Source organism: Dermacentor silvarum, chromosome 1, assembly GCF_013339745.2.
Source record: "Dermacentor silvarum isolate Dsil-2018 chromosome 1, BIME_Dsil_1.4, whole genome shotgun sequence".
In the NCBI taxonomy this organism is placed as follows: Eukaryota; Metazoa; Arthropoda; class Arachnida; order Ixodida; family Ixodidae; genus Dermacentor; species Dermacentor silvarum.
This window is the reverse complement of record NC_051154.1, coordinates 389749697-389777573: the sequence shown is the minus strand read 5'-3', so window position 1 is coordinate 389777573 and position 27877 is coordinate 389749697.

The window sequence follows — 27877 nt, the reverse complement described above, 5'->3', positions numbered from 1 at the left end:
GAGCGTCTTTGAGAGGATGACCGCCTCCGACTTCCTAGACTATGACAAGGTTAGGAAGGCACTACTAGAAAGACTCTGACTTGCAGCAGAAGGTTTTCGCGAGCAATTCCGAAACTGCAAGCCGGAAGACGCAGAAACGGGATAGCAATTTGTGTGCCGCCTGTCAAATTATTTGACCGGTGGGTGGAAATGGCCGATATCGCGAAGACTTACGAGGGGGTTCATGATTGCATGGCCAGGGAGCAATTGTTAGCTTGCTCTAGCCATAATCTGGGTGTCTTCCTAAAAGAGAGAAAGGTGAATCCACTCAACGATCTAGCCGAACACGCTGATCCCTTTTTGGAAGCACAGTGAAAGAGGACCTAGCCAGAGGGAAATTAGACGTGGCAAAATACGAGACTCGGGGAAGCGTGCGCCCACCCCAGTTAAGGTGTTTCCTCTGTAATCGTACCGGGCACCATGCCGTTAACTGTAGCGCAGGGAACAGCTGCCCCCACCAACAAATAGTGTATCAATTCATATTCATATGTTCTTTTACATATTTGCATTCTTTCACAGTCCATTTCTGGAGCGCTGAAATCATGACACAAACAGAGTTCCCAAAAGTCTTTTGGTTAAGCCCTCTGAAACAACATAAGTTAACATAGCCTACAAATGCATAGAACTCTCCAGCTGGCACCAGTTTTGCTACAGCGTTAGAGAATGTTTGACAACTGAATTTTGTCATGGGTGCATGGCCTGCGTTTGCGCTAAACTATGCAGACGGCTATGCGCATACACGGCCAGGGTACAGGAGGAGATGCCGCACTTAAGGGGGGGGGGGGGGTAGAGGGGGTGCAGACGGGCAAGCAAAATCAACACAAGAGAGAGAGTGGGGTAAAAGCTGCTTAGGAACAACTTAACAAAGCCCGGTCGTCCTATGTACCATTAGACAACATTGAACTGCTACACGGTGAGACAAAAAAAGTCAGACATGACGACAGCCAGCGCTTCGCTTGCATTATGACTTAAACAGCATTTAGTACATAAAACCATAAGATGCTGTGGTAGGAAGAAGAGAGAAAAAAAAGCACATAACAGAGCAAGAAATGCAACAGGAGAACAAATGCAATGCATGTGTATTTAAATCTGCGAACACAAAAGGGTTAAGAACACGAAAGAAACGTTAAATAAGCACCGCAGCAGTCATTCATTCTGAGATTGCAATACACACAAAAAAGAAAGAGCGCACTCACACCGTTTTCCCCAGCTGTCATAGCAGAGAACACAGCCAAAACAACTTGAGGGCCAATCCCACATAAACTCTGTGATAAAGAGGTCACGTAGGAAAAAGGCAGCCGATCTACACCGTACTTCATTTCCAAGGTGCAGACAACTATACATACTGTGATTGGGCAGTTAAAACGTACAGCAACAGCGCAATAAAAGAATGAAAATGAATGAGAGAGTGGAAACGCCTAAAAAACAGAAAGAAAGTGCATGCGCAAAACTTCCACAAATGGAAGAAAATGGCAAATCTTTGAAGAGGCCGCAGCGCTCCAGTGGTCACGCTTCACTTGGCGTTTCCATTTCTTTCTCCGCGCTGACTTGTGTCGAAGATGGAAACACCACTGTTCTTTTCCCGTCAATGCGGTGCAAAACAGGAAACAACACCCCGTCATAGACGCATTCGTTGACTTCTCCTAGTCTCCGTCCCACCAGTGCAGCCATAATATGCAATAAACATGCTCTGACAGTAACGCTTGTGAAAAAAAGCGCACTTTAAATAGCAGCCAATTGAAGCAACTTAAATCTCGCGACTTTCGCAGGAACCCTGTCGGAACTTGTGATCGCCGCAGATATCGCCGACGGATCAGTACAGCCTGATTGCATACAGTCTTCCCAGTCACTGCTATCGTTTCAATGGTAAATTGTCTCCAGTGCTGAGGCTATAACGCGTGCCCCACAACTTTAAAAGGCGGGTAGACTCTCAGTATGTGCATAAAGCCATTACAAATCTGCCGAGATCACCACACAGGCCAAAGTAAAAAACGTAATTTCTGCTCTTCGTAGAAACGCCTGCGTCTTCGGGGCCAGTTAACCAAACGGGAAGAGTGTACGTGAGCAAGGCAGGCAGCACACACTTGCTTGGTGGCGGTAGTTCACCGTGCAGGAAATCGAGTGAGGACGAGTCAGTTACATCCGCCATTTGCCCGCTTCCTTCCCAACGCTACACATTTGTAATAAACGAGAGTAACAGGTCCTGCCAGCGAGATTGGTTTGAAAAATTTGGGTGGCTATCCTACGACAGCAAAAGCAATGTAGCTCTTTCTCGCCAGTGCGTTTCATTGTCCAAGGGAAAGAGTTGCAGGCCTGGAGCAGCAGAAGGTGGTTTTTTGAAGACTGGTTTTAATTGGGAAAAAGCTACAGAGAGCTTCTGATGGCATGAAAAAAGCCAGTTCCACTTGGATTCTCTGAACCAAAACCTGTCGAGGAGGACGGGTATTCGTGTAACTCAGCTCCTAACACAGCAGTGTAGCAAGCAGGAGGAGGAATCTAGGACGGCACTACGTGTCATTGGAAGCTCTGATTGGGCGCACTAAATACGATAGAAATCCTACTTTATTTGCTTGATGAAAGGTCAGGGGTTATTCCAGCACTAAGGAAATGTATCACAAAACGGCACAAAGGCATAAACAGTCGCACGCAGAACGAGTTAGCTGAGATTATAGCCCACCATATACAGCGGCAGATCGCGGTTTGTAGCCCGTTCTGCGGCATAATAGCTAACAGAACAACTGATTTGTCAGGTGAAGAGCAGTTTGCCAGCAACACGCGTTCGGCTGACAGGGCACTCAACATCCACGAAAACTACACTGACGTGTACAACGCGCAAGATAGCAGGCTGACACGCTGTATATTGCCATCAAAGATATAGAGATCCAGTGTACAACACGGATAACAGCACTTTATCTGAGCAGGCAGCGTGACGTCGTTGTCTCTATTTATCTACCCGCGCGCTACTTAAGCGTCGTCTTCATTCCCTGGCAGGTACCCAGGGTGGCGATATAGGATGTGGCGATATAGGAGTTTGACGACATAGAATGCTTCAATTCTCCTTGAGAATTGTGGCACATCTCTGCGTGAAGGCATTCGAGAGATTGTGCGAGAGGAAATCCGGCGGCTCTGAATGGCTCCCATGGCACCAGCGGTCGTTTATGTCGCTGATGTCATCTGAAAGGAAGTTCGATAGGTTTTTTCTTCGCCCGACTGGCAGGCGGTGCCGCGATGATTTACTTACGTGGAGGCTGTTCGTAGACCACCTCCCGCCACTTCAATGCAACTGACACCATCGACCACTCCGCCGCCACCCCCAACACCCTATCTTCGACAATCGCCGTCGCCACCAGCGACGCCCTATCGTCGACAATCACCGCCGCCACCAGCAACGCCGTATCGTCGACAGCCGATCGCTGCACCTCGGCCTTACGGAGAATTCCTACTGGCTACCCGCTTCGGAAAACCGATTTGTGGCGCACCGATGACCACAGGCCGCTATGCTTTCATTGCGGACAAAGCAGCGCATGTTTACCGAGCTTGCAGCTGGGTTTCCGAGATTCCCTTCCAACTACCATTAACCTCCTTTGGAAGCTGCTCGACATACCAACGATGACAATGCTACAAACTTCTGGCCGGAAGGTTCAACGACGCCTCGATCGCGTACTGCATCTCTGGCTTGGTTCACTTCACCAACTCGTCGTGCTTTTCCTGACGTCTCTAGGGGCAGGTTCGATAACCCTCGCCGGGGAAACTAGCGGCAGCGACCTCCGGGGCTGACGTCGCAAACCGTCTAGCTTCCCAAGAGCCCCCATCACTGTCGATCGACGACTCTAAGACTCAAACGACTCCTGCCGCACTCCATGTAACCGACGACGTCAGCGCTAATGTTGTAGTTCGCATTGACGGCCACAATGTGGCAGCTCTAGTTGATACACGTTCCCATTTTTCGATAATGAGTCTAAAGCTACCCGACAGACTCAGAAAAGTTAAAACGTCTTGGATCGGGCCCAACATCAGAAGTGCCAGGGGCCAGTTGATGACGCCGGTTGGAAATTGCACAGCCGGAATTGTTATGGCCGGCTCAGTCTTCGTCGCCAACCTCGTCATTCTCTTCGAATTCTGTAAGGAACTTAATTGGGCAATGGATTGGTTGAGAGAGTAATGTGCAGTTAGATATACCACATTTCGCAGTTACGACATGGTTACATTTTCTACGAGCTCAGACGACATCGACCCCGTGGAATACCAGCGACCGTGCTTACGCATCGCAGACGACGACGTCACGCTTCCGCCGTGAAGATGATTCCTCGTGCCTTATACAGCGGGACTAGAGTTGCAGAACACATCAACGCACTGGTCCTGAGTCACGGCGTTTCCATCTCCAGGGCCTTAATTAATGTACTTGGCGGACATACTGAACTCCGACTGACCAATTTTAGCAGGGAACGTCGACACACAGTTAAAATCACTGCTGTTGCTTACTTCGACGAATTTACTCCTGCACAAGACTGCCTCACAGTGCAGCATGGGGCGTCCACCGTGCCTATGTCGGCTCCTGTGGTTGACGTCAGTCTAACTTTATCGCCCGTTGAATGCAGCAGCCTTCTTGAGCTAATTAGCCAGTTTCACAGCTGGTTCTCATCTGCGTCAAGCGTTAGTGAGACGCCACAACTCACCAAGCACCGTATTATCACGGACGCAAGACCCATTCGGCATAATCCTTACCGCGTAGCACCAAAAGAGCGTGAGGCAATACAAAAACAATTGAAGATGATGCTGGAGGACGGGGTCCTTAGGCATCGCCTGTCGTATTGGTGAAAAGGAAGGACGGTAGCCTGCACTTCTGCGTCGATTATAGAAAACTCAACCAGGTCACAAAGCAAGACGTTTATCTGCTACCGCGTATCGATGATTCCCTGGACAGGCTACGAAGCACAGGTGACTTTCCGTTGATGGACTTGAAAAGCAGCTACTGGCAAATCAAAGTTGATTAAAGAGACCGTGGGAAGACCACTTTTGTGCCGCTCGACGGACTTTACGAGTTTCAGGTGCTTCCCTTCGGGTTGTGTTCCGCGCCAGCAACATTTCAGCGACTAATGGACACGGTACTCTAAGGCATCAAACGGCAGACCTGCCTCGTGTACCTCAACGATGTGATTGTTTTCTTTCGCCACGTTCAAGGAACACTTACGGAGACCGAAGACGGTCTTTGAAACAATACGCGCAGCTGGTATAACGCTGACACCTGAAAAGTGCCATTTTGGTTTTGAAGAACTTCAACTCCTAGGTCACGTCTTTAGTCATCAAGGTGTCCGACCTGAGCCTGATAAAATAGCTACCGTCGCTAATTTCCCGACACCGTTTGATAAAAAGGCCGTGCGACGTTTTCTGTGCTTTTGCGCTTACTGCCGATGGTTCATTGTAGAATTTTCGCGCATCGCGTGGCCATTAACACAACTCACCCGAGAAGATGTCCCCTTCATGTGGGGCGAAGACCGGCAAAGGGCATTTCACGAGCTCCAGCAACGGCTGTAGACACCTCCTGTGCTCGCCCACTTTGAAGAAGACGCCCCAACGATTCTTCGTACTGATGCTAGTAATGTCGGCCTTGCCGGAGTTCTTGTTGGAGCAGCAGGACAGCACCGAATGAGTTATGGCTTACGCCAGGAGGACGCTACCAAGAACTCAGGCCAACTACTCGCACTACAGAATAAGAATCCATCGCAATGGTATGGGCCGTCCTGAAATTTCGCCCATATTTGTATGGTCGCTGTTTTACCGTTATAAATGATCATCACACACTTTGCTGCCTGACACGCCGAAGTGGCACGCCGACACCGACTGCCTTTCTTGGTCTCCTGTTCAAACTGCAGTGCACGACGACGACGACGCTGCTTTTGTAGGCATGGTCGATACTGTCGCTCTTGCACGCCAGCAACGCGAGGACGCGGAACTGGAGCCTCATAGATTACTTAGAAGGAAGAGAAAGCAGCATGCAGAGGTTGTTCACCAGAGGGCTGCCTTCGTTTTGCTTGCGCCACGACGTCCTCTATAAAATGAACTTTTCACCTAGTGGCAGCAGCTACCTACTCGTCATTCCCGCATCTCTTCGGGACGAAGTCCTACTTGCCTATCACAACGAGCCGACTGCTGGTCACTTGGGCTACACCCGCACATTGTCAAAATCAGGCTAAAGTACTGCTGGCCGGTACTTGCACCGGTCGTGAAACGTTATGTTGAGACATAATTGGATTGCCAGTGCCGCAAAACTCCACCTGACAAGCCAGCTTGACTGCTGTATCCTGTCAGATACCGAATGTGCCCTTTGCACAAATTTGAATGGACCTTTAAGGTCAATTTTCAATGTCTACTGCCGGAAATAGATGGATAATCGTCACCACTGATCATCTTACTCAATATGCCAAAACAGGTGCTCTCCAACTAGGAACAGCAGCCGAAGTAAAACTATTTTTCATCGAAGCTGTCATCCTAAGGCATGGCGCGCCCGCATCGGCGATAACAGACGGAGGCACTTCGTTCTTGGCCGCGCTTCTGGGTACTGTTTTGCGAGTGAGTGGTACCAGTCACCCAAAGACAACCGCTTATCACCCCCAAACCAATGGGCTAACAGAACGTTTGAATAAGACTGGCAGACATGATGAGTATGTACATCGACATTGACGACAAGAACTGGGATGAGATCTCACATTACGTTACATTTGCGTATAACACGGCTCGCCAAGAGAAAACACGCGTGACACCTCTCAGCACCGTTTAAGGCCGAGAAGTTACAACAATGTTGGACACGATGATACCACAGGAGTTTGACGACTGATGAGACTGGGGCCGGGGATTCTACGCAACGCGCAGAAGAAGCCAGGCCGCCTGCGCGTTTGTGAATCTGAGGGCAGCAGGACTACGATGCCAGACACTACAATCTTCGCCACAGACTCGTCGCGTACTACGTCGGCAACCAGGTGTGGGTCTGGACTCCTATTTGTCTGCGGGGGCTATCTGAGAAGCATCTGCGGAGATACTTTGGACCATACATAGTTCTGCGCTACATCAGTGATGTGAATTATGAAGTTGTTTCCGACAGTTCTTACAGCTCCAAACGCCGGTAGCATCTGCCCGAGGTTGTGCACGTGCTTCGTATGAAGACATACTTTTTCTCCGGACATAAACTTTGCAACTTCTCTGCACTGCCTCCCGACCTCGGTGAATCGGGACGATGCCTTTTTTTTAAAGTAGGGGCAAATACCACATCCTTTATCGCTGCCACGGGTATGTGCCAGGCCACGAAGACGACGCTGAAGTAGCACGCGGGTGGAAAAAAAGACAACGCGAAAACTATGTCGCGTTGACTGCTCATTTAAAGTGCTGTTATCCGTGCTCTACACCGGGTTTCTCGTCTCTTACTAGGATGTGAAAATATGATTTTGCACCTTGGCCTTGATTAACACAACATTCGTGACCACTGCTGTGATGGGGCAGCTAACATGTCCGGCCATTTTGCAGTAGTTCCGGAAAAGATTAGTGATTCTGAGACAAGATCTCTGTATGTAGGTTGTAATAATGATCCTGTATTGCAGAAAACTAGTAAGAGCTGTAGAATCACTGACGATGCTTTGAGAACCGTAAAAGATCCTTCCAAAGTCATTCTTGAATCAAAAAAGTGGAAAATTGGTAATTTGTCTTTTGTTATTCGCTCAATAGGGGATCCATCGGATGAGCCAGAGTCAATGCCAGTGACAGCATTCTGCCACTGTCATGATTTTTCTTTGTTTGTTAGTTTGTTCTGTCTCAAAGTTGCTTTGCTTGCCTATTTGGATGTGATTCTGCGAGTTCGCAGAAGGACGCCGGATTTTTTCTAGAGTTTAAAACTATACGACCTTCATTTATAGCAAACAATAAAAAAGAAAAAATTATTAGTCAAAATTATCAAGTCACTACCCTTTAAAATGTCTTAAATAACACTCGCTCAACATTGTAGAAATGTGCACCGGCGTCACAATGCGATGAGAAACCCGCAGCCAATTTTGGCGACGAATGCGTCCTGTAACTTCTATCTTCATAATCAGACAGAACATGCACGTGCTCAGTTTCTGTCAGTGAACTGTTGCAATCTGATGCAGCTAACATGCCAAGAGTCTCAAAGCGCTGGCTTGCACGGAGGAAGTTGGTAAGAATGTTTTATTCCGCCTTTTTATTCCGATGCGCAAATCGTTGCAGTAGGAGGCGCCGACGCGCATCGAACTGGTGGGGCTTTGGTGGCTTTAGAAGCGTTTTGTTGTTTTACTGTTGTGTAGTGTCTTAAAACGGCGAAGGAAAACCGAAAGAAAATCAAGCTGGTGGGCGCTGCCACTGGAGCAAAATGTGAAATGTTATCACCTAATAAAAGCCTGCAGAACGTTTCTAACAGCCCTACATGCCACAAGCTGTAAAACAGATAGGTGGTGATGCTTATCGAATAGGGTTACCGGTGATAGTGAATGTGGTATGCGACGACCTGGGAGGAGATATGCTGGTACCAGAATAATAAACTAAGTGTGCGCCGCCATTTTCAGGTGAGACGGGCACCTATAGTGCATGTCTCGCGCCTTTTCTTGAAACTCAAATTATGGGGTTTTACGTGCCAAAACCAACATCGGACTATGAGGCACGCTGTAGTGGGGAACTACCGAATAATTTGGACCACCTTGGATGTTTTAACGGGCGCCTAAATGTAAGTGCATGGGTGACAAAGAAAGACGTTCACCGAACAAATAAAATTTTAAAAGCAAGAAGTTTCGGCTTCCAAACGTTTTGGTCGAAACATCTTGCTTTTAAAGTTTTGTTTGGTCGGTGTACGTCTTTCTTTGTCATGTTTCGTCCTGATAAGATGAGCTTCCGTCGAACTCTCGATTAAAAGTACAAGGGTGTTTTTGCATTTCGCCCCCATCTAAATGCGGCCACCGTGGCCGGGATTTGATCCTGCAACCTCAAACTTACCAGCCCAACACCATAGCCACGCGCCTTTTCTAGTTTACATGAGACCTAGCTGCCGCTAAACGCATCATACAATTGCAATTTGGCCATATATTGAGTGTTGGTGCTGAAATATCGTGTTTTCCGGGAGCACACGAACTGGATAAAATTAAGCCTAACACTACTGGGTCGTTTTGTGTGTTCTCGATCGTGAACGTTGGCGCCGGGAAATCGTATCAACGAGTTTCTACTGTATCAGCATGAGAGACTTGTGAGTGGTTGCGAATTTGTATCTGAATGAGTGGCAGTAAGTGGAAGCTGACGCAAGTATGAGGGTGAGTGGGCATAGGTATAGAGTGAACAGAAGTGGCTATGAACGTGAGTGAGCGCTGGTGATGAATTGTAGAGACATTAGCGAGTACTGATGAGTTATGACTACGGGTACATAGCCTGCAAACATAACGGCGTTAGTATACATGCAACTTGTCCTGGTAGACATGGCTTTCAATCCCCGAACACCAATTCATACATCCTAATGCACTGAAATGCTCAAAGTGGTCAACTCTACGGCTCACAATTAATTACTAATTAAGTTCAAGAGAAAAACATGGGTAAAAAAATCACAAGAAGCCCGTCCTGTTCAAAATGCTTGGAAAGTTATTCCCATCTTTATACATTAAAAGCGGACTGCCATATTGGTTAAAGGAGGACTGTTTTCTTTTTACAATAATAGTCGCTGCAGGTTGTTGACATTGCACACTGTCATCTCTACTAGATACTGCCAGTGGATCTGTCAGACCATCTGAAACAGATATCTTTGTGCAGCCCTTGTTAGCAATTCCTTAGTCCACAGAGGCAAAAATAAAATCTTTTTTCTCTTGAACAAACATTACGAAAGTTGCACATGTTAAGTGTTTTGAACTTAACGAAGTTTTTCATTTATTTAAATAACTAGAATCCACTTTGTGAAACTGAGGTCTAATGTAGGGCTTCAGCAGTTTAGAAGTGATACTGCTACCTTTCATTCAAGCCATCTTTCACTTTTTCCTCGGCTATTTCAGAAAGACATTCTACCCAACTAGACTGATTCAGCAGTATTTCCCTTCTTGCGTGTCTAAAAATGTAACATTTCCGACTTACTTTGTCGCATTTATCGGTGAGAATTCGGAGAAGGCAAGAGGAGACATGCTCTTTGTTGCTCGTCGCTTCCTTAGGGTCACAGAACAGGGAAGGTTGAAGTTTTCAGCACTGCGACATGGTTCAGGCGCGTTCGCTGCAATGTCCGATATATATAACCAAGTGAAATTTCTGTTTCACAGCTAGAGATGTAAGCGCTGCGAAAAAGAACAGGATTCGGGGAAAAAACGTTCTTTGCGATTTTTTCCGGACAGAGAAAGTGTAGAAAAAATCATTAAAATGTCTACGTGTAGTTGTACATGAAATGTATGCTGCTCTGCAGCATACATTTCTAGAAGCGATGACGACAAGAAAACGGCAGCACAGTTTTCAAGTGTCTTTATTATACGCTTTCACTTTCATGTTGAAAACGCAGTGTAGCTTTCAAAGATGGGGGAATGCAGGACGCCATCCGAGTTTTGGTTCCGGACTCGTGTCTGGGACTTCGCCAAATATGTGAAACCACCAACCTGGTGGCAAGGCCTTTGCACTAATTAGCTGCTCACACCGAATAGCTTCAAGGCTGCTGCAGATAACTTTGTCGTCTGCCAGTTGTGAAGAAAACTGTCTGTGCTTGAAATGTTCATAACAAGTTTTGCACCAGACTCTCAAGTACACATGTTCGAAAGATTGTCCAAGTGCAATCAAATCTGAATATGGAAGCAATCCGTGGCCAATTTCAATTGGAGTGTGCCTAGCGAGAGTTACTGACACAGCGAACTTTTTCTCTGTTATTAAATTAGCCATCTTTTGCAGAAGAGAAGAAGGTGTTCATTCCATTGTCTTCATATTCTTTGCGGAATTATTGCATGTGTTTAAGTATAATTATTCTTGATTGCAGGAATAATAAGGTATAAAATATATTAAATGAAGTTTCATTTTTTCTCGAAATTTAATTTAAATTAGGGCGTTTTACATGCCATAACCACGGCCTCATTATGAGGCACGCCGAAGTGGGAAAACGTGGGGTTTTTTATAGCCCACCTAAATGTAAGTACACAGGTGTTTTGGCATTTCGCTCCCATCTAAATACGGCTGCTGTGGCTGGGATTCGATCCCAAGACCTCGTGCTTAGCAGCCCAACACCATAACCAGTAGGAAACCACGGCTGGTTCTCAAAATTTTGAAAGTTTTCTGAAAGAACAAGGGGGAAAAGTTTGCTTCCACTCAGCATTTACGGAAATTTTGCATCCTTATTCGCAGCACCGATCAGTATACGATTTTCTTGGAGGTTCGAAAGGTATAGCGCAAAGAAAAATGATGCATCTATACTTTTTCTAATTGGCAGGACGGTGCTTTAAAAACTATGCAAGTAGTTTTTTACTCTAGGAATTCCTGATGCTGTACATAATATGTAAGCCCGTTTTTTGTACATGCAATAACAAACAATCAACAATAATCAAAGCTGCGGTCATAAAAGTCTCACTTTTAGCATTTTGCGGTACAGTCCTCTTTTATCCAGAATGCTTTCTACAGAGTAGTTTATACATGTACAATAGTACCTGCCAACCTATTAATTTATATTTATCACACCCTCAGGGCCCAATGGGCATTACAGAGGGGGTGGGTACATGGTTTACAAACAACCAAAACATGCAAGCCTATAAGGTTAACGATAAGATAAACAGACACTGACAGCAGGAAAATAAAAAGAAAGAAAAAAAAACATAAAAGTTTGAGTCATTTTAAAAGATGACCTGTTACAGCGGTCTTGAATGATGATGCATCGGCTAAGGTGGCGATGGAAGAGGGAAAGCGGTTCCACTCGGAACAGGTTCTCGGCATAAAACAATGCAGGAACATATCAGTGCAACAAAGACGAACAGCTACCTTATTACTGTGACCGATACGGGAGGATAGGTACACTGGCTGCGGAATGAGTTGCTGATTCAATGAACCGTGATGGAACACTTTCTGGAATAAACAAAGGCGCGAGATTTTACGCCGACTTTGAAGGCTAGGAAAGTCAAGTGACGATTTCTTCTGTCAGACACTAGCAGTACGTGAATAGTTTAACATAATAAAACAGGATGATTCATTCTGAAGGGATTTTATGAATTGAATGAGAGTGCAGTGAGCCGGATCCCAAAGTGTATGCGCGTATTCGAGTTTCGGAAGAACGAAAGTTTGGTAAAACATTATTTTAGGCGCTGTGGAGCTTGGAAAAAATTGCGTCGGAAATAACCGAGAGTGCGATTTGCATTACCCATGATGTAGTCAAGGTGAGTATGCCTTGACAAGTCATCAGATATGTAAATACAGAGATACTTGTATGCAGACACGCGCTCCAGTCCGATGCCATTAATTCTTTAATCGGAAGAGATTGAGCCATTAGTGCTTCGCGAAAATGTCATGTACTTGATTTACTGATATTAAACGTCATTAACCATTTATTGCACCATTCAGATACTTTGTGTAGGTGAGATTGAAGGACAAGTGTAGCATTAGGGTTATTTATTTCGCTATAGATAACGCACTCGTCTGCAAATAGCTTTATACTAGAGTTAATGTTATCAACAAGATCATTTATATACATCAGGAATAGTAGTGGACCTAAAACGGAACCTTGAGGAACGCTAGATTCAACAGAACAAGGAGAGGAAGCAGTATTGTTAGCGAGCATTTAAAATTCATCAGAATCCCTGTGTGCATAACAAGGAGCAGGGGGTGTGTATAGCAAGAGTTTTGTAAATGTATGCCTTGAGCACACTTATTTCGTAGCCACATTCACACATTATTTACCATGATTTACCTTCAGACAGAACACAAGCAGAAGCAAACTTGGAACAGCAGAGACTTGCAACGCACACAAAATATCACAGTGGGTGTTGCAATGACATTGCTCTTGACGATTTGGCCAACTTAAGGAACTCATCTTAAACCTGTCTGAAGCATGTATACCCCCTCTCACATATGGTCTCTTGCGCTAACACAAGAGGACGGAGCAAATGTCGGCATGATCAGAATTTAGTTTTTGAATGCTTGTTTTGCAATGCTGCCCTGCTCCATACTTCAACTTCGCAACTTTTCCGAGAACAGAATTAATTTGTCGTATAACTTCACGCAACATCGGTAAAATCGTAGATCGAGCCGAAGTTCCTAACCTTACGAAAAATTCGGGAGCGTTTACAGATGTGATAGAACAACCTGTAGACTGAGGGTATGTCAAATGATGCTATATTTGTGCATCGCTGTGTATCCAGTGTGAGACGTACCACGTTTAGGGCAGTTTTTTCCTCATTAAGTTTTTTCAATGCAAGGAGTGCACCGTGACAGCCTGTCTCATAGATTTGGCACTTCACTCAGTTGGCAGCAAGAAGGTTCCCAGCTGAGACACTTGCTATGTAATAACTGCATCACATTTTGCTTCATAAACATACGAGACTTCATTGCATATGACGCAAACTCATCTGCCATATTTACGTCCATTGCTGGACAAACGCCTCTCCAAACGATTTTCAGTTACCCCCGTCTTGCACCAGCTGACCCAATGTTATGGCTGCGAATTTCCCAACTTTATTGCACATCTTTTATTTCTATGCCATCCACAAATGCGCTTCCCTTCTCTTGGCACCCATTTTGTAACCATCTTATAACCCATTTTGTAACCAGTCCAAGAATATTTCTTATTCTTAATGTCAGCTGTAGAATATTGGCTAACCCCCATTCGCTCTTTAATCCACACCACTGCCTTCTCTCTTAACACTTCACATAATTTCTCGTTCCATCAATCTTGTATGATTCGTAATTTTTTTCTCGAGCTTCTTTGTTAACCTTCATGTTACTGCTCTGCATGTCAGTGCCAGCAGAATGTTGTGATTGCACACTTTTTTTCAAGGGTAGCGGTAAACTGCCGATAACGACCTGGCGATGCCTACCGTATGCACTGCAACCCACCTTTATTTGTTAGTGAATTTCCTTCTCATAATCAAGATCCCTTGCGAGTAAATGACTCAGATACACGTACTCCAGCAGAGATTCTAGAGGCTGACTGCCAATCGGGAATGCTAGTTCATACGGTGACAACTGATGGGTTGATTGGTGGAATGGTTAATTTTGAGGCTTTAACTGTAACGACCTCAAAATAACGAACAATTTGCTGCTGTCCCCTGATGTTCATTATATTAAGATTTCTCTGTACTGCAACTGCACACCACCTCCATCCATATTTTAACTTCTAAGGAAGGAGAAGAGGTGGCCCCAATGTGCCACAACTAATAAACTACACATGTTTGGTTGGAAACGTTACATTTATAATGAACAATCTGGTTCAACATCCTAAAGCAATGCCGGGACAATTAGAGATGCTAAAGTTGAAGGCTCAGTTGCACTCAGTTGCATATAAACACATTGGCGTCTTTTCTATTGTGTCCCATTTGGAATGCGGCCATGGGGGCCTGGAATCGAACCCTCGACAATGGTAGCTGCAGCAGCAAAGCACCATCACCACTGAGACGCCATGGACTGCTAACCAAGGCAGGGTGGGATGAGAGCATTTATTTGACAAACCAAGAACATGTCACATGTCAGTCTGCTTGGATACATGCATACATACATGCAGCCAAGTTGGGATACTCACTGTTATGTGCTGGCGAGTCTGGCAAGCGGATCGCCACATTTATTTCGTCATCAGTTCTCGAGGTCACAGGCGGGGGTGTAAACTCTGGCGAGGAGTCCACTGAATTAAGAAACAAAATGAATAAAATTACTATGGGAGCAGCTCATCGCTAGACATAAACAGCTTTGAACACAGACTGCCCTGGTTGTTTTGCCGTATGGCTTTTGTCACCTTTAAATCGTTTCATACTGGTGCACACTACTTCATCTTTGAGAATTGTATGCGAATGTCAGAAACGCAGAAACGTAGTTTGAACGCATACATACTTGACATCAGAGCTGATAACAATGGTAATATGAAGATAACGCCAGTCATGATAATTGTGAACCTGAAGCTTCTATCACATTGTTCGATTGTGAGATGCAGCTGCTTGCTGATGTATTTCTTGATGTCAACGGCATATGCACAGGCAGGTTGCGTTTTCTTTTGTGTTTTGCTCCCAACAAACATCAGTTATATCAGTGTATTAGGTTTTAGAGGAGTGCAAAATTTTTGAAGTGTATATATATTAAAGACATGTATAATCAATTACAAGTTTCAGTTTCAGCAAGTCCCGTTGCCATGAAAAACGGCAAAGCTTGACAAGCAAAGCCAAAGACCAATTCATTTACAGTCACTGACTTGGTTAGTGCACCTGCTTGATTATTTGAAGATCGATCCAAGAGCACCGCAACCTTCTTTATAGAACCAATGTATAAAGACTACCAAAGTTTTGAACGGCTTATTTAAGGTGCCCTGTTCGACTTTTGTGCAGGTTCTGCACGCACGAGGCCATTAAAAATGGTAGCTGTGAAGAAGCCGCCATTCAGGTTGTCCCCCGTGCTCTCACTTTTGCTCATGATATGGCTTCTCAACTACCTGAGAGCTGTACGGCTGGTAAGACCTGACGGCAAATGTAGGTATGGCAACGGTCGGCAAACCGACGCAGGAAATTAATGCCCATGACTGATCATGTCAGGTTGTGCACACGAGCTAGGCTGAGGGATGCAAAAGCAGAGAGCGTGCCTATGAAGTTCCGTTTGCGCACTTACTAGATGGAACAGGTTAAGCTTGCATGTAGACAGAAAGCATCGAAATGAACTTGTGCAACGCAGCCTAAGCTACCAGATGACACAGTCAAAATCGCACTTTGCAGCATCACATTAATCGTTGAACACAAAAAGCTCTCGTGTGCTCGACCATCACAAAAAATGGAGGACGCTTAAGCTTCGCCTTTAAGAGTTGAACGCGATAGCGTTATCGTGACCCGTTCGCATCTTATCGTTCGCATACGGCAAGTAGACTTCATTCACTGCAACACTGAACTTGGGAAGGCCAGCTTACAAATGCCAAGCTTACACCAACCCTTTAAAGTTGGCTTCCCTTTTAAACTGAAATGCATTGCTGGAAAGACGTTTTTCCAGGGGCTGTATAAGTGGTCTTATATTAAAATGTGAAGGCCCTAGCATCTTTTTTTATTATTTTAATAATTGTTTGCTGTTGACCCGACGTGCGCAAGCCTGGTAGAAACGTTTGAGTTTTCTCGAAGGAGCATTCGGTTTTCTCGTACATTCAAATTACAATCCGACGCGTATTGGTAAACAATCCGACGGCGAATCCGACGCTGAGTGGTAAAATTGTACTTTACCATTTTTTGGTGGATTTCACTGTGAGAAATTCAATTTTTGTTCACCAAAACCTTGAATCACGTGGAGGGCCAGTGCGGTCGATGTGGTTGGATGATTTTCTCCGCCACCCGCGATTACACGCCGGTTGCTGAGGCCAGATTTTCTGCTGCTGGCCCTAAACGCTATCACGTTAAAATTACAAAATAGGCTGAGGCACAACGAAAGCCTCTAAATGAACGAAAATGAAAAGAATGTGAACTTGCGTTTTCACATGAAAATATCTCTAACAACACTGATAATAAACAGGTTCAAGAGAGAAATCTATTTTATGCTGTGCAAGCAAAGAACCACTTTATTTTTTATTTTATCCAAATTTGTTATTATGTGGCATTTGTGTCAAGCTTTTATGTAATTCCGCAACTAGTATTCAAACCATTCACTTTGACATTATTTGGCACTAATTACTATTAGCTTAAGTTTTTCTTCTAACAAAAAATCTATATTCAAACAAGCCTTGGTATTTTGCATACTAAGCTAGCAGCGATGGAGTCACACCAGGTTTTTTCAACGTTGGTGAAAATTGCATCCACTAGAGCAGGGGTTCTAGGGCATATTGGTCCCAGGGAAACCTGCTAAGCTCCATGAAAGGCTCTAAGCAGGGGGAGTGCGCGCCTGCGTATGCGCTCAGCCTCAGCCGCACTTACAGCTATGCGCAGCCACAGCCGAGATCCGCGCCAGAAATCAAGGCCGCACGAGCAAAGCGAGCGAGTGCGGGAAGGCACTCTCGTGACGCCATTGGGCGCGTTAGGTTAAGCCGCTCGAGCGCGCTCTAGCCAGCAGAGCGCGCTCTTTTTAAACTTAATGGCTAAAAAGCGACTTCCGGTGCGTCATTACGGAGCGCGCTCTACGCGCTCCACCCTGGAGACGGTGCGCGAGAGCGCGCGCCTGCTACGACTTCCGGAAAAATGACGTATTTCCGACTCTTTCCACTTATGCAAGTCCGTGCTTCTTGCCCACTCGTTCCTGCCGCCGCTGCGAAGCCGGGCGTCTGCTCTAAGGCATGATCGGGAACTTCGCGTGTTGGCGCGGTTTGAGCTTATCGTTAACCGAAAATGACGGCCCGATCATTACTTGCCAGACGCTCAGGTACGTAACCGAACAGTCGCAGTTTGGCGCCTTCTCGTCGCTACGTTCATGTGTATGACTTCTTCAGGTCCTCATGGTATCATGGAAGATGTTGAGGCACTGCTCTTTGAATTGTGTGTCCGTGTATCTGGGTGCAAGGTTGATCACATAATCCTGGATGCCTGGGATCATAAGGCTTTCTGTCCTCTTGCGATCGGCAATGAGTCATCAGTCAGCATACCGCGGAGCAGAAATAAATCCTCGGATAGGGTACCTCTGAGAACAGCACGAACAGCTTGCATCGCATACATAAGCCACTGCTGCTGCGTCCGTCACCGCGCGTCAAGTTCTTCTAGCTCTTCATCCTCTATCAAAAACTGCAGGAGGGTGTTTATCGGCGGCGCCATCTTCAAAAAGCTCGTGCAATGCGATAGCGGTCGCGGAATCAACATAACATTCGCCAGACGGCGCGTTCGAGCACCCGAAAGCAGTTGGCGAAAATCGCCGTTAAGTTAAGCTCCGAAGGCGTCGCCCTCGAGCGCACTCGAGCGTGCTCCTTTGGAGTTCGGAGAGCGCTAACTTAACGCACCCATTACCTTTTCTGTCGCACCCTGACACGCTTTCACTCACACCTGAAGCACACAGTGCACGGGGCGTGGTAGTATCTTATCGCACTTGGACTTTATACGGGACTTCGTCGGTCGCTCATGTCGCGCAGTGCGATTTGAGAGGTGCGTTCGCAAGGAGCCGCTTGTAATTCAATCATCTGACCATCTGCGTCCGCGGAAGTTTCCTTTTATTCTCTTGGTATTCTTTTGCGGCGGCATTGAAATTTCATTATAAAAATCGCGTATAAACACACTTCGTTATATTGAGGTTCTAAATCATGTCTTCTATGGACAAGAGGTTAATGAAAAGTTTAGTTCGTTATATTGAGAATTTGGTTATATTGAAGTTTGTTATATCGAGGTTTAACTGTATTTCAGGCAGTACCCATCAAGACCACATCCGCATTATCAGTTGGAAAATGCATTAGAAGCTGAGCCGATCGTAGCGTGTTTGAATATTTTGCAGCATGTTCGCACAATACGTTTACCGGGTGTCACATTTTCTTCTAGCAGTCCCAAGGTAAACATTAATATTAGAGGGCTTCTACCATACTATCTGTATGGAGAAAAAAGCACAACAAAAGGCTAGCCCTGTGTGTTCGCACATTATGTCAATAGTACATAATATACAGTATCACTTTCAATATAGGAGGTAATGAGTTACAATGAGATATGGTGGTCATTCTGTGACCTGTGTTCCAGTATGACCAACATTTGGCATGGGCCCAACGCGTTTACACAACAGGGTTGAGACTACAGGTGTCACCCGTGTTTTAAAAACACTTACCATATTGCGAGATGTCTGGAGATCTGTAGCCCCCTGGGCAGTCCTTGAATGGATTTTGGTACTTTTCAAAGTCGGGCGAGGAGAACTTGAGCTCAAATGGCTTGAGAGGGCTGTAAGAGCTGCTATCTGACAGGCTTCGCCAGCTGATTGTAGGATGCTCCCCTTTAACCTAGTGGTTGAAAACATCAGCAAGGGAGATAGATGGTGAACACTTGGAATTTCACTATGAATTAAATTATTAGTAGAAGTCGAATACTAACTGAATACAAATATAGTAAGTATCAAATGCAGTGGACTCCGAATAAAAAAACTTGCTTAAACGGAAATGCAGCATAATCAGAACAGTGGTGTCAACTTTAGTTGGCTAACGGAACCCATCTTTCTGCGAACACCGGTTAAACTGAACTTTAACAGAAAGTACCACTTCTTTCATAGGTGTATGGGAAGTGAAAGAAACATGTCATATGGTGAGGCTACTGCGAACTAATACTGTCATGGCGCTCTTCGGCCATACCTGGCCCTTGCGCCACTAAACCCCAACAATCATCATCATCATATGGTGAGGCTATGTAGAGTGAAGATAGCCCAGTCCATCAGGCAGTAGCGGGACGGTTCATGCAACTTAAACATGGTGAAGTTGCAATTGTGTTTCTATCATGAGGACTTTGGTGATTCCTGAGGCGGAATAGAACAATGGAATCGGTAGGATCTTTCAGTCTCGTTGCCACTGCTGTTTCATTCAAAGCGCCAGAAATAAGGAAATCCAGATGATGCTCTCGTTACCTACTCTGAAGAGATATTTGAAATTATTTTTCGGTGGAATCCATGGCACATGCCACAATTCTGTTAACGAAGACGGTTATTACTCTCCCAGTGTGCGTTAACGTTTCTAACCGGATGGCAAGAGATACAGTTGAAAGTTTGAAGCGCTTTCTCAAATGCAAGGACTGCGCAGTATCATCGGGTATCCTTCCGTGCATGTACATTACCTCGCGCGAAAACTATCGAAATTAGAAGCAGAACCTCTTTGATATCCCAGTAATATTAACCCTTTCTGGCACAAATTTTATTCATTGAAAACTTGTTACTTCAGAATCATAAAAAGTGTACAGTTGCAAGATTAAGGGTTTTCAATCCTTTAGTGAATTTTGTAAAGTTCACAGAATGTAGACTCCATGTGAAAACTCACTACAGAAACATCAGAAATGAAAACAGGAACTCTTTCTTGCCTAACAGGCTCGCACCTAACCAGCCACTTGAATATTGTGACCAATGCAACACAGTGAAACACATGTGCCAGGCCACGAAGACGACGCTGAAGTAGCACGCGGGTGGAAAAACAGACAACGCGAAAACGATGTCGCGTTGACTGCTCAGATAAAGTGCTGTTATCCGTGCTCTACACTGGGTTTCTCGTCTCTTACTAGGATGTGAAAATATGATTTTGCACCTTGGCCTTGATTAACACAACATTCGTGACCACTGCTGTGATGGGGCAGCTAACATGTCCGGCCATTTTGCAGTAGTTCCGGAAAAGATTAGTGATTCTGAGACAAGATCTCTGTATGTAGGTTGTAATAATGATCCTGTATTGCAGAAAACTAGTAAGAGCTGTAAAATCACTGACGATGCTTTGAGAACCGTAAAAGATCCTTCCAAAGTCATTCTTGAATCAAAAAAGTGGAAAATTGGTAATTTGTCTATTGTTGTTCGCTCAATAGGGGATCCATCGGATGAGCCAGATCAATGCCAGTGACAGCATTCTGCCACTGTGCCCGACGAGGTAGACAGTCAGGGTAAAGCCGATGAAAAGGCTCACTGAGGACTACGCCAGGGTCCAAGAAACACTGAGTGAGATGCTTTAAGAAACACGCTTGATGGCAGGCAACAGCAAAGCTGTTTTGAAGGGATGCCAAACACTCCTGGGAAAGTGTGAAATGTTGGGAATAAATATTTCTATAGCTCCCTTTGGTCTGTGCGAGGAACTAGCAAGGGGTCCTCCAACGCTCAACGATTCACGCTGCAGGTGTGCAAGAAGCTGTAGAGAGACTGTGCAAGGCATTGTCCTGCCTTCGGTCTGAAATTGAGTTTCAGGAGATGTGGGACTGCATGGCCGCTGTTGCAACTCAACTAGGCCTAAACAAGCGTCGCAGTAGAAGGCCTACAAAGACATCGAGGATGTTTCAGATGTTCACCTTATCTCTCCCGCCAGTTGCACTTGACCCCAAAGCTGCATTGCGCAAAGAATACATTGAGGCGATCGATCATATTACGAGCGAAATGCGGCGGTGCTTTGATCAGCCTCGTATGGAACAGCTAATGAAATTAGAAGGAGCATTGATTGACGCCGCCAGAGGAACACAACACTCGGCTGATGACCTAAACGTGGCATAAGGTGTGCACGTTGCCAATTTTGATCTAAGCCAGCTCGCGGCGCAGTTCTTACTTTTTCCTTCCAATGTCGAGTCTCTATCAACTGAAAGCATTTCAAAGACTCTTCAAGCGAAATGTGAATAATTCCGTGAGCTGTTAGACCAAGTACTCAAATGCATGCAACTTCTTTCTCTACCTGCAGCTGTAGCTTCGGGAGAATGCTCATACAGCACTTATGCCGAATTAAAACTTACTTGTGGAACTGCACAATGCAGAGGGGAGGCTAACACTGCCACTCACTTTGCATGTTCACAAGGAAAGGACCGCCCTGCTTAACTTAGAAGACGTGATCAAAGAATTTGTCACCAGGACTGCTGAGCGAACAGCCACTTTTGGTCGTGGAGGCAATCAGTAAGGTGTGCATCTGTCATTATAGGTTTGAAATCTGCATCATACAGAATACGCTAAGTAAGTGCAGCTATTGATCACTCTCGTTACGTCTGCCTTGAATTATCAGACGTGAGTCCATAGGCGGGCTGTTTAGAGCTGTATGATGCAGAGATGCAGCTTTAGGCACTGCCTTGATTAAGCTTGCGAGTATAATAATTCATTCATCTATGAGCAGTGCATACCACGGTGTTCCATGCACAGCTCTTCTCCTGTCCCCCTTGGAGCGGTGTTTCTTTTCATACACAGCAGGTCAGAACACGGGCTGTAAGCGCCCTCTCACGCAGAAAAGATGCAGTGTTTCACTAAGCTTCGCGTGACGACAAGGATGACTGATAACCCAAAGTTTTGGCTTCAAACTGACGCACTGCTTCATGATTACTTGTATATGTTGCAAATGGTGTAACTAAACCTGCGGAGCATATGTCATCGTACCTCACACCATTAAAAGTGTAGAGCTGTACATATGTGCAGCTGTGCATTTGCTCTGCGGTGGTGGTGGCGAGCGGCATCGCAGAAAGTGTAACCAAGTTCTTCGATTCTTGAAGTTGCGGCTATCCGTTCCTGGAAACATCGCCCACGTGGCACCGGCGCTGACAGAGGAATCCTTCCACGATTACATCCCGCAGTGACGTCATCGAGCTACCCTAAAAGAACAAGGCTCCCATTGCATCGGCGCATTTGCTCTGCGGCGGTGGTGGCGAGCGGCATCGCAGAAAGTGTAGCCAAGTTCTTCGATACTTGCAGGTTGGTGCTGATGCAAAATGTAACTTTTATTAGAATTCCTGCTTGCTCCCTGCCACCACCACTGCTGCTTCTAATGTTACTTTGATGCACTTTTTTTCTTATAAATGCCTCTGTCTGTACTTTGTCTAGTCTGCAATGACACGCTTCCAGAATCAGGCTCGTACCCTATGCGCACAAATTGCGGCTTTAGTTACCACCTCGGTGCATGCTCAGGTGTGACTAAGACCGCGTTTAAGGCACAAGATCGCGCAATGAAGAATAATTGGACATGTCAGACGTGTGTTGTATTAGCGGCCCAAATGGCCGCTGGCATGCGAAAAGAGAAACACGAACAAGCTTGAGGAGTTGAACGGATGCTGTCTGAAAATAACACGCAGTTGACACAACTACCTGCCACTATGAATAAAGTTGAAGAACTCATGCTGCTGAAGCACACAGTAAGCAAATTAGAGCAAACTGTGCGGCATTTCTCGGATGTGTATGATCAAGTGCTGGCTACAATGGAAACACATTCTTCAGAGATAGCTGTTTGAAAAAAAAGGCCGAAGAAGCTGAGGCAAACAACGGCAAAGAAGAAATTCCAAAACTGCGACAGCAAATTAAGCAACTTGAGCAGTTTACCAGTCACCAAAATTAGGAAATTCATGGACTTCCGCATAGTGACAATGAAGTACTGTTTGACAAAGTAAACAACTTGGCGGAAACACTGCAACTTGCTGAACTGTCTCGAGCAGACGTTGAACGTATGCATAGGCTTCCACCTAAAGCAGACAAAGAACCTTTAGTGCTCGTCCGTTTTGTATCCTGTGTCACGCGGGACGAATGGATGACAAAAAAGAGTGATTTGAAAGCTTGGAAATCAAATGTTTACTTCCTTGATAATCTGACGCTAGAAAATAAGAATATTCTGTGGGAAATTAAGCTACGATGTCAGGAAAAGCATTACCAATTCGCTTGGCATAGGGATGGCAAATTGTTCGTGCACAGGGCTCAGGCCAAGCGTGCAATCCGTATTGCGTGCGAAGCTGATTTAAGTCTGATACGCTGCCTTTCTCGTTCCTTCTGGGCATTATAGATAACTTTCTTTTCTCATGGCAGGTACGAGTGCATCAGCTTACTTTAACAGTTCTTTATTTACTTCTGCCGTAAATAAGATAACAAGCTATGTATCTTTCAGTTCTCTGCAAGGACCCTGAAAAATAAATATGTCGAAACTGAAACTTATTTAGAATCTTTAGAACAGAAATTTTAAGTTGTTGCGTTTACTGAGACGTGGCTCACAAGTGCAGACGATATTATTCATTTTGATGGTTATAAATGTGAAGGTGTATATCGTAAACACCGCCGTGGTGGAGGTACTTCATTTTCTTTGAAAAACGATCTGTCCTACGAGCTGCTGTCTGAACTCTCGTGCGTTACTCATTCCTCTGAATGTGTTGCTGTAAAATGTTTTAAATATCTAATTGCGTCAGTGTACCATGCCCCTTCAGGTGATCTTGACGAATTCATTCAGTTTATTATCAAAATATTGGAATATGGTTGTGATCTGAGCCTCCCAGTTGTCTTGATTGGCGATATGAACATTAACTTATTATCACCTTTTGCTCACACTCAACGATTTATTGACGTACTGCATTCTTATAATTGCATTACACAATTTTTTCGCAACCAGAATAACGCCAAATTCTGAATCATTGATATATGCATAACGAACCACGATTCAAATGATGTTTTTTCGGGAATTCTCACCTCCGATTTAAGCGATAATTTGCCCGTATTTTGTTTTTTATCACGACATGAAAACAAAAGAAGGCGTTTTTAATGTCAGCTTTCTTTCTGTCGCCCCCTTTAACAATGATAATATGAGTGCTTTTCACTCAGTTATAGAGAACACAGACTGGTCTAAAGTGTATAGTGAAAATGATCCGAATATTTCGTATGATACGTTTATTCAGATAATAAAGTCGTGTTATGATGATGCTTTCCCAATAAACAAATAAGGACCTACAAGAAAGCTAGGAAGCCATGAGTATCTCAAGAGATGCATAAAAGAATGCAGAAACGTGACAAATTTGACAGGGATCCTGCTATACTAAGTGAATACAAGAAAAAGTAGAAATAATTTGACTTCAGACCTCAAAACAGCTATAAGCAGGTATTATGAACATATGTTTTGTACGATAACAAACAATCAAAAGAAAGTATGGAATGCAGTTCGCAGGTTAAACGGAACCCGGTATAACACAAACCCGAATACTCTAACGTTCGATTATACTGAGAACAGTGAAACTTCCTTGACCAATAAATTCAATGATCATTTTTTACTTGCTGGTGGGTCATCCCACTCTAGTGTTTCATTACTGGCATCTGAAAGTTTTCTAAACTACGAGTCATCCATTTTCCTATCACCTTGCCCCGAAATAGAAGTGTTTTCCATTCTTAAGGCTTTGAAAAAGGATACTGCAGCAGGGACTGATGACATAAAGGCAGCACCAATCATATCTGTTGCTGATGCTGTCTCGACTCCATTATGCCATATCTGTAACAGTGCTTTTGCAAATGGCATCTTTACCGATTCTATGAAAATTGCCAAAGTGATTGTATTGCATAAGGGAGGCCCTGTCGCTGATTTAAATAATTACAGACCGATATCCATACTACCTCTTTTCTCAAAAGTGCTGGAACGACTCCTAAAGTGCAGACTAACTAAATTGCTAGATAAAAATCACGCCCTTATGGACCAACAGTTTGGCTTCCGTGAACACAGATCTACTGAAATAGCACTTGCAAAGATCAAAGAAAAACTCCTCAGTAACATTGAGAACAAACTATATACGGTTGGTGTTTTCCTGGATATTAGAAAAGCTTTCGACTCCATTGAACACACCATTCTATTTAATAAACTGTCACACTACAGAGTTCGCGGAGTGGCCATAAAACTGATTCAAGATTACTGCACTACCACACCGCAATACATTTCTTTTGCTCGATATACAGAAGAATCTGGATAGTTAGAACTGCATGGGGACTGGAATTTTATTTGAATAAAACAAAGTGCAAACAAGGGAGAGCCCTTTAATTATAGCACCGGATCAATTATGTGGTACAACACACAAACCCAATACCGTCGCTGGATTTGCATTGAAAAACTCTTATCTTTCCTCTGTCAGTGCATGATGACATGTGCTGGCAGAAGCGTGGGCTCATGTTCATAAAGTCCATGTGCGATAAGATTGCACCTATAGTACCGTTTTCAGTGGGTGTGAGAGAAAACGTGCGAGGGTAAGTCGAGAAGGGGGCCTGGAATCGAACCCTCGACATTGGTAGCTGCAGCAGCAAAACACCATCACCACTGAGACGCCATGGACTGCTAACCAAGGCAGGGTGAGATGAGAGCATTTATTTGACAAACCAAGAACATGTCACATGTCAGTCGGCTTGGATACATGCATACATACATGCAGCCAAGTTGGGATACTCACTGTTATGTGCTGGCGAGTCTTGCAAGCGGATCGCCACATTTATTTCGTCATCAGTTCTCGAGGTCACAGGCGGGGGTGTAAACTCTGGCGAGGAGTCCACTGAATTAAGAAAAAAATGAATAAAACTACTAGGGAGCAGCTCATCGCTAGACATGAACAGCTTTGGACACAGACTGCCCTGGTTGTTTTGCAATATGGCTTTTGTCACCTTTAAATGTTTCATACTGGTGCACAGTACTTCATCTTTGAGAATTGTATGCGAATGTCAGAAACACAGAAACGTAGTTTGAACGCATACATACTTGACATCAGAGCTGATAACAATGGTAATATGAAGATAACACCAGTCATGATAATTGTGAACCTGAAGGTTCTATCACATTGTTCGATTGTGAGATGCAGCTGCTTGCTGATGTATTTCTTGATGTCAACGGCATATGCACAGGCAGGTTGCGTTTTCTTTTGTGTTTTGCTCCCAACAAACATCAGTTATATATCAGTGTTTTAGGTTTTAGAGGAGTGCAAAATTTTTGAAGTGCATATATATTAAAGACATGTATAATCAATTACAAGTTTCAGTTTCAGCAAGTCCTGTTGCCATGAAATTGTTCACAGCAAAGCTTGACAAGCAAAGCCAAAGACCAATTGATTTACAGTCATTGACTTGGTTAGTGCACCTGCTTGATTATTTGAAGATCGATCCAAGAGCACCACAACCTTCTTTATAGAACCAATGTAGTAACGACTACCAAAGTTTTGAACGGCTTATTTAGGGTGCCCTGTTCGACTTTGTGCAGGTTCTGCACGCACGAGGCCATTAAAATGGTAGCTGTGAAGAAGCCCACATTCAGGTTGTCCCCCGTGCTCTCACTTTTGCTCATGATATGGCTTCTCAACTACCTGATAGCTGTACGGCTGGTAAGACCTGAAGCAAATGTAGGTATGGCAACGGGCGGCAAACCGACGCAGAAAAATTAATGCCCATGACTGATCATGTCAGGTTGTGCACACGAGCTAGGCGGAGGGATGCAAAAGCAGAGAGGCGTGCCTATGAAGTTCCGTTTGCGCACTTACTAGATGGAACAGGTTAAGCTTGCATGTAGACAGAAAGCATCGAAATGAACTTGTGCAACGCAGCTAAGCTACCGATGACACAGTCAAAACCGCACTTTGCAGCATCACATTAATCGTTGAACTAAAAAAGCTCTCGTGTGCTCGACCATCACAAAATTGGAGGACGCTTAAGCTTCGCCTTTAAGAGTTGAACGCGATAGCGTTATCGTGACCCGTTCGCATCGCATCGTTCGCATACGGCAAGTAGACTTCATTCACTGCAACACTGAACTTGGGAAAGCCAGCTTACAAATGCCAAGCTTACACCAATCCCCTTAAAGTTGGCTTCCCTTTTAGGTGAAATGCATTGCTGGAAAGACCTTTTTCCAGGGGCAGTATAAGTGGTCTTATATTAAAATGTGAAGGCCCTAGCACCTTTTTTATTATTTTAATAATTGTTTGCTGTTGCCCCGACGCGCGCAGGCCTGGTAGAAAACGTTTGAGTTTTCTCGAAGGAGCATTCGGTTTTCTCGTACATTCAAATTACAATCCGACGCCTATTGGTAAATTATCCGACGCGAATCCGACGCCGAATGGTAAAATTGTACTTTACCATTTTTTCGTGGATTTCACTGTGAGAAATTCAATTTTTGTTCACCAAATCCTTGAATCACGTGGAGGGCCAGTGCGGTCGATGTGGGTTGGTGGAGATTTTTCTCCGCCACCAGCGATTACACGCCGGTTGCTGAGGCCAGATTTTCTGCTGTGGCCCTAAACGCTATAACGTTAAAATTACAAAATCGGCTGAGGCACAACAAAAGCCTCTAAATGAACGAAAATGAAAAGAA